Genomic DNA, 6,000 nt, shown 5'->3' on the forward strand with positions numbered 1-6,000 from the left:
GCCTGATCAACTTAAGTTTAATTGGATTACAGTCAATTAGTTCCTGCCAATCCGTAATTGTTGGAATTGGACTAATTAGTGATACAACTACCGTGTTCGTAGTAGGAATTAATTGGTATATTAATTATTACTAGCGTCTCTAGGATAATTGATATAAATTGGGTTCCTTCATCGTAATGCTGTTAGAATATTAAATCTAGGTCTGGCGTCTCCAGCTAGGTTATACTTTAATAAGGGAAATAAGCAGGTCTGGCGTCTCTAGCTGTTTATCGACACAGTAAGTAGGAATTGGGGTACGTCCGTTGCGTTTCACGGTATCCTATAACTGGTTGGTTGATAGGGATTAATTAATTATTGCGTCGAGGATCAGAGTTGAATTAGAGTGGATTTATTTGAGCCGAATTACCCTTTTCATATATATTTACTTCAAGCGTATTTTATTTGATTTAATTCTGCATTCTTAGTTTAATTAACTCCTCTTAAAATTAAGGCGTGGTGGCGTCACCGTTTTTATAGATTTAGGGATTTGAATGAATTTTAACTGCTCTCTGTGGGATCGACCCTGCTTACCAATATACTAATTTATTTTGGTAATTCTGCAGGAATTATTTGGTGGTTGGCGACGTCCACCAAATTGGCGCCGTTGCCGGGGAGCGGTGTTAATTAATTCTTTTCCCTTTGTCTATTTTTCTTTTTTTTATTTTCTTTGTTTATGAGCAGATCGTCCAAGCCAAACCTCCTCTTCGATAGTGAAATTGAGAAGACCGCGAAGAAGCTAAGGAAGGAGGCGAAGGCGAGGAAGCTACTGGATCTGCTGGATTCGCAGGCTGACCTTCCCATTCGACCAGAACAGTTCGTCGTGGAGAAACCCAATTCTGTAGCTGCGGAAGAGGTTCTGTTTGCCCAAACAGACCACGACTCGGAGACAGAATCAGACTGTGAAGAAGAAACTGACTCAATTTCGGTTGCAAGTACTGAGAGTGACATGGCTGACGATCCGAGACTGTGCGATCTCTCCAGCCACGAAGCTGATGACCCCCCAACCCCGATCCGGATGACGGCGGCTGCTACTGCTATAGAGATTAAACTTGGATTGCTTAATGTTCTTCCTAAGTACTACGGGAAGAAAGGAGAAGATCCATATAATTTCTTGAGCGAATTCATCAAGATCTGCAAGGTACAGAAGCGCCCCACTGATGTAACGGAGGAACACTTCAGATTAGCTGCTTTTCCCTTCACCATGACAGCAGAGGCGAACTCTTGGTTCTCGAGTCTCCCACCGTATTCTATCACTACATGGGCGGAGATGAAAAGGCTATTCCTGGAGCACTTTTTCCCTCCCACCAAGACGAACGCGCTAAAGAAGGAGATCAGTGGTGCCAAGCAGGAGTATGATGAATCGTTAAGCGCCTACTGGACCAGATTTAGGAGATTGGTGGATAGTTGCCCAAACTACAAGTTTTCTGAGGGTGACTTGTTGCAGTATTTCTACCAAGGGATGACCGTTGACACTAAGAATTTGGTGAACTCAGCAAGTGGAGGGGGATTTTCCCAAAACACGATGAGTGAAGCCAAAAGATTAATTCAACACTTGGTGGAAGCTACGAGGGAATATGAGGAGCCGCGCATCCAACTGCTCAAGAAAGATGCTCAAGCTAGTTCATCAGATTTTGAGGAGAAGTTCGAAGCAAGGATGGGGAAATTGGAGAGAATGTTGAGTTCTGTGGTGGAGAAGGTTGCAACCGCTGGACAACCGACAGAAAAGCCATGTGGAGCATGCGGTAATTCAGGCCACACGAGTTTGCAATGCACAGGGGATGAGGAAGAGTATCAAGCCCATGCAAATTCTTCCCACAATTTTTACAGCTGTGACGCGCCACTGCCCCATTTGCCCAAACGGGACCAGTACGCGAACAATCACAATGCTCCATGGAGAAACCATCCCAATTTCTGATGGAGAGATCCCGAGCTGAAGCAACCACTAACTATGCAGCAGCCACAGCAGCAAAACTACCGTCCTCCACATCAAAGGACGGGGTATCAAGCTCCACAAGCTCAGCAACATCCTCCCGAGAAGCAAGGCAAGTCACTTGAGGAGATGATGGCGGACTTGATTGGTAACCAGCAATTTCTGCAAAGTAATGTGCAACAACTCCAACAATCCCAAGCCGAGCAGAAGGTGCAGATTGAGGGGTTGGCTCGTCAAGTGTCTCAACTCGCAACTTCCGTGAATCAACTCAAGGGCCATCAAGGCAAATTGCCATCGCAAGTCCAAGTGAATCCTCAGGAAAGTGTGAACTTGATCACCTTGAGAAGTGGCAAAGAATTGGATGAACCACCAATCAAGAAAGTGGAAAAAGCTCGAGAAGGCGAATCTGGCGAGAGCAACTGTTTGCCCAAACAGAACGATTCTGAAGAACTAGTGCTCACTGGAGGTCAATCTGGAAATACGTCTCGTTTGCCCAAACAGGACGGTGAGTCCGAAGCTGTGCAGAAAGGAAGGGAGGCAGAACGAGAAAGTGTTGAAGATGATTCGACCAAGGAGGAACCAATACTGAGCCTCCGCGATCCTAAGTTTGTGCCACCAGTACCTTTCCCAAGAAGGCTAGCAAGGAAGATGTAGTAGCCCGCTCTTTTATTATATTTAAATCCAGTAATACGATAATTATTATTTCATCTTTCAGTAAATCAAGCCCAGTAATTATTTATGATTTAAATTCAGCTTATGACACTGGATTATATTCAATTAAGCAGGATTATTATTTTATTACCAAGTCAGTAGCTTCGCGTAAATAAAACCATGATGAGAATTATTGAGTAAGCCAATAATTATTCATTTCAGATTCATAACTAACTTAGCTAAGTCATGTTATTTATTAATCACAGTAGAATTATTTTTCTATTTTTATTATTATTTCTTGAGTCGTGAATTTATTCCGGCTTGTGAAGAATTAAATCTATATTATTAATTTAGATATTATTCCGTGTTTTAAATTTAGCACGCCATGCTCCCTCAGCCACTCTATTCTCACCCGTGCTTAGCTTTTCTTTTCCACTCCTACATAGTCAAAAAGAATTCAGCAAATCTCCTAGGATTGTTGAGCGTACTATTCATCAACCACGCTCATTAATCTCAAGAATGTCAACAGCAATTAATGCTCCCTCATTAATTCTTCAACCACGCTCAACAATTTAGCCATACTATTCATCATCTTTTCACACTAATCAGCTCTCCATAAGTTCAGTATAAAGCCATCCTCATTCACCCTCTTCATCACAGCAACAAATCTACTCCTTCCATCGAGAAATCACCAAGCATAATCTTCTCATTCCCATTCCACAAACGTTCCTAGCAAAAAGAGGAAAGACTGCATTGCTCTTCATCATTCTCTGCCAAAGCATTTTCAAGTATCAGTTCATTCAAACAATAACCAACCAACAAAACCATTCAAGGTATTTCATGCTATCTTAGTTCACTCTCTTCATATACATATATCATATCTCAGTAGAGCATGCTTCATATATTAGAAATGCAGTAGATAATGAGCATGATTAATTAGTTACATGGCACTCTGTATTCACAAGCGAATAGAGAAAGGAACACCAGAACTTATAGAACAAACACAGCCTTTTACTTAGCACAACAAATTCGTAAAAAAAGAGGGGAACGAAACTTGAAAAACTTAGCTTTTAAACAACGAGGGACGCGGCCCTATTCAGTCGGGCCGAGAGATGACTACAAATGGAGGAGAACGAACGAGTCGGCGCCAACGTGTGCTGCCGTCTCTCGCCATTAACGGAACAGCAACAATAGAGCCGAGAGATCATGGCTCGACCCTTGCCTCCGTCATGTCGGCACAAACGTGTGCGTGAGAGCAGTGAGCGGCGACGGCCTCCCTACAGCAGCGGCGTTCGGTGCTTGGCAGCAGAAGTCAGCCTTGGGCGAGGCAGCGGCAGCCGACGACGGTGGTGGCTGTCGGAACTCGGTAGCAGTCGGCGGCCAACTCCAGAACAGCAGCAGTCGGCGGCGCTTCCACAAACAGCAGCAATCGGCGGTGGCCTCGTCGTGAGTCGCCGGAGCAGCAGGAACAACGGCGCTGTAGTGAAACGTTGAGGAGGTGACTGACCGGTGGTTCTTCGCCGGAGGAGATCCGAGAGAGTTTGAGAGGTGAGTGTTTGGGTGGTTACCGATGTATGCGAGGGAGAGAGAGATGGTTTCCGGCGATGACTCGCCGGGAAAAAGGACGCCGGATGATGCGGAGAAAAATCGAACGAGAGAGAGAGAAGAGTGAGCAGCGTTTTTCTTGATTGAGAGAGAGCCGAGTGTTTTTGATAAAAGAGAGAGAAAGCTTTGATAATTTTGAGAGAAAAAAAAAAGGTGTGTGCATGTGTTTTGTTTTGAATAAAGAGAGAGAGATGATGTTGAAGCCTCGGTTTTGCTAAATAAAAGAGAGGGAGAAGATTTTGCTTTAATAAAAGAAAATGGATATGTTGATGGCATGAATTATTAAGAGTGAGGAAGTGTTATATATTTTAATATAAGGAGAGAGAGGGAACCGAGATAGTGGGAGAGAAAGAGGAAAATGTTAACTTTAATAAAAGATAAAAGATAGAGAGAAATTTGATGAAGATATAAAGTGTGTGTGTGTATGTGCGGTGAATTGAGAGAGAGAGGGAGAGTTAAATAAAAAAAAAGTGTGTGTGCATGAATGATTGTTGAAAGAAAAAGGGAGTGAGGTTGGACCGGGTTTGGGCCGGGTTTGAGCCGGTTTGGGCCGGATTTTTGGGCTTTCTCTTTGGGCCTAGTTTATTTTATTTGTTGGGCCGGAGATTAATTCAATTGGGCTTTGCTTATTTTATTTCCATTGGGCTAATATATATATTGTTTGGACTCTATTATTTTTATAAATGGGCTCTTATTATTTATTTTGATTGGGCTTCTATTAATTGTTAATAATGAATTTATTATTTTTATTAATTGAACTCCTACTATTTAATTGATTAAGTTCAATGAAATTTATTTAGTTAAGCCCAATGAGATTTATTAATTTAGGCCCCATTATTAATCCTAATTATTTTTAATTAGTGATAAATTTTTAAGACTTACTAATCATTAATTAGTAAGTAAATTAGATTATTTTAAGATGAGTAGATTATTAAAGATTAATAATCCGTCCTCATAAGACGAGCTTTAATTCCTTAAATAGGATTAGCATCTCATAATTTAATTAAAGGAATATGAGTCATGCATAATCATTTCACGCATTCTCATTTATTGAGATTTTTCGAGAATTAGAATCTTATTTTATTTTCTCGGATGAAAGGTCAAGCACCAGAGTTAGAGCTAAACCGTGAGTCTGCTATTCAGGTGGGCTTTCTATGTATAAACTAAAATTATATATTAGAATTGCTAAAACTTTATGCTTATGAATTTAAATGATATTGTCAATGCCTAAATGCTTTATGTTTTATTATTAATTGCCTATCTGATGTTAATCGAATTCGGATTCTGGATGGGACCGCAAATCCCTTCGGAATTAGTGTACACCCTTGTGATCGTGAGTCATCTAGCGGGTTGGCCGATCATAGTGTCCGTAGAGGGAGGCCTCCCTCTCGGCACGAGTTACTGATATGGTGATTAATGATATAAAATACCTGTACAGGTTATTGATGAAAAGAAATGATATTATTTTTGGTAAATACGAGTCTTTAAAGGAAAAACCTCGAATCTTACTACTGTTGAAAGGCTTGACAATAAAATATTATACATGTATGTAAATTTCGGCAAGTGTCCACTAAGTACTCTTGTACTTAGCCCTGTATGTATTTATAAATGTGCAGGTTGAGCTGTGATCGAGGATGTAGTGTGCAAGTGGAGCTTCTGTCAATCTAGGATGAGTACCTCAGAGTAGAGTATATGTCTTCATACATATACTCAAAATGTTATTCCGCTGCGAACACTGATTTTGCTAAAGACATTATGTTATCTTGTCAAATAAT

Source organism: Salvia miltiorrhiza, chromosome 1 (assembly GCF_028751815.1).
Source record: "Salvia miltiorrhiza cultivar Shanhuang (shh) chromosome 1, IMPLAD_Smil_shh, whole genome shotgun sequence".
Lineage (NCBI taxonomy): Eukaryota > Viridiplantae > Streptophyta > Magnoliopsida > Lamiales > Lamiaceae > Salvia > Salvia miltiorrhiza.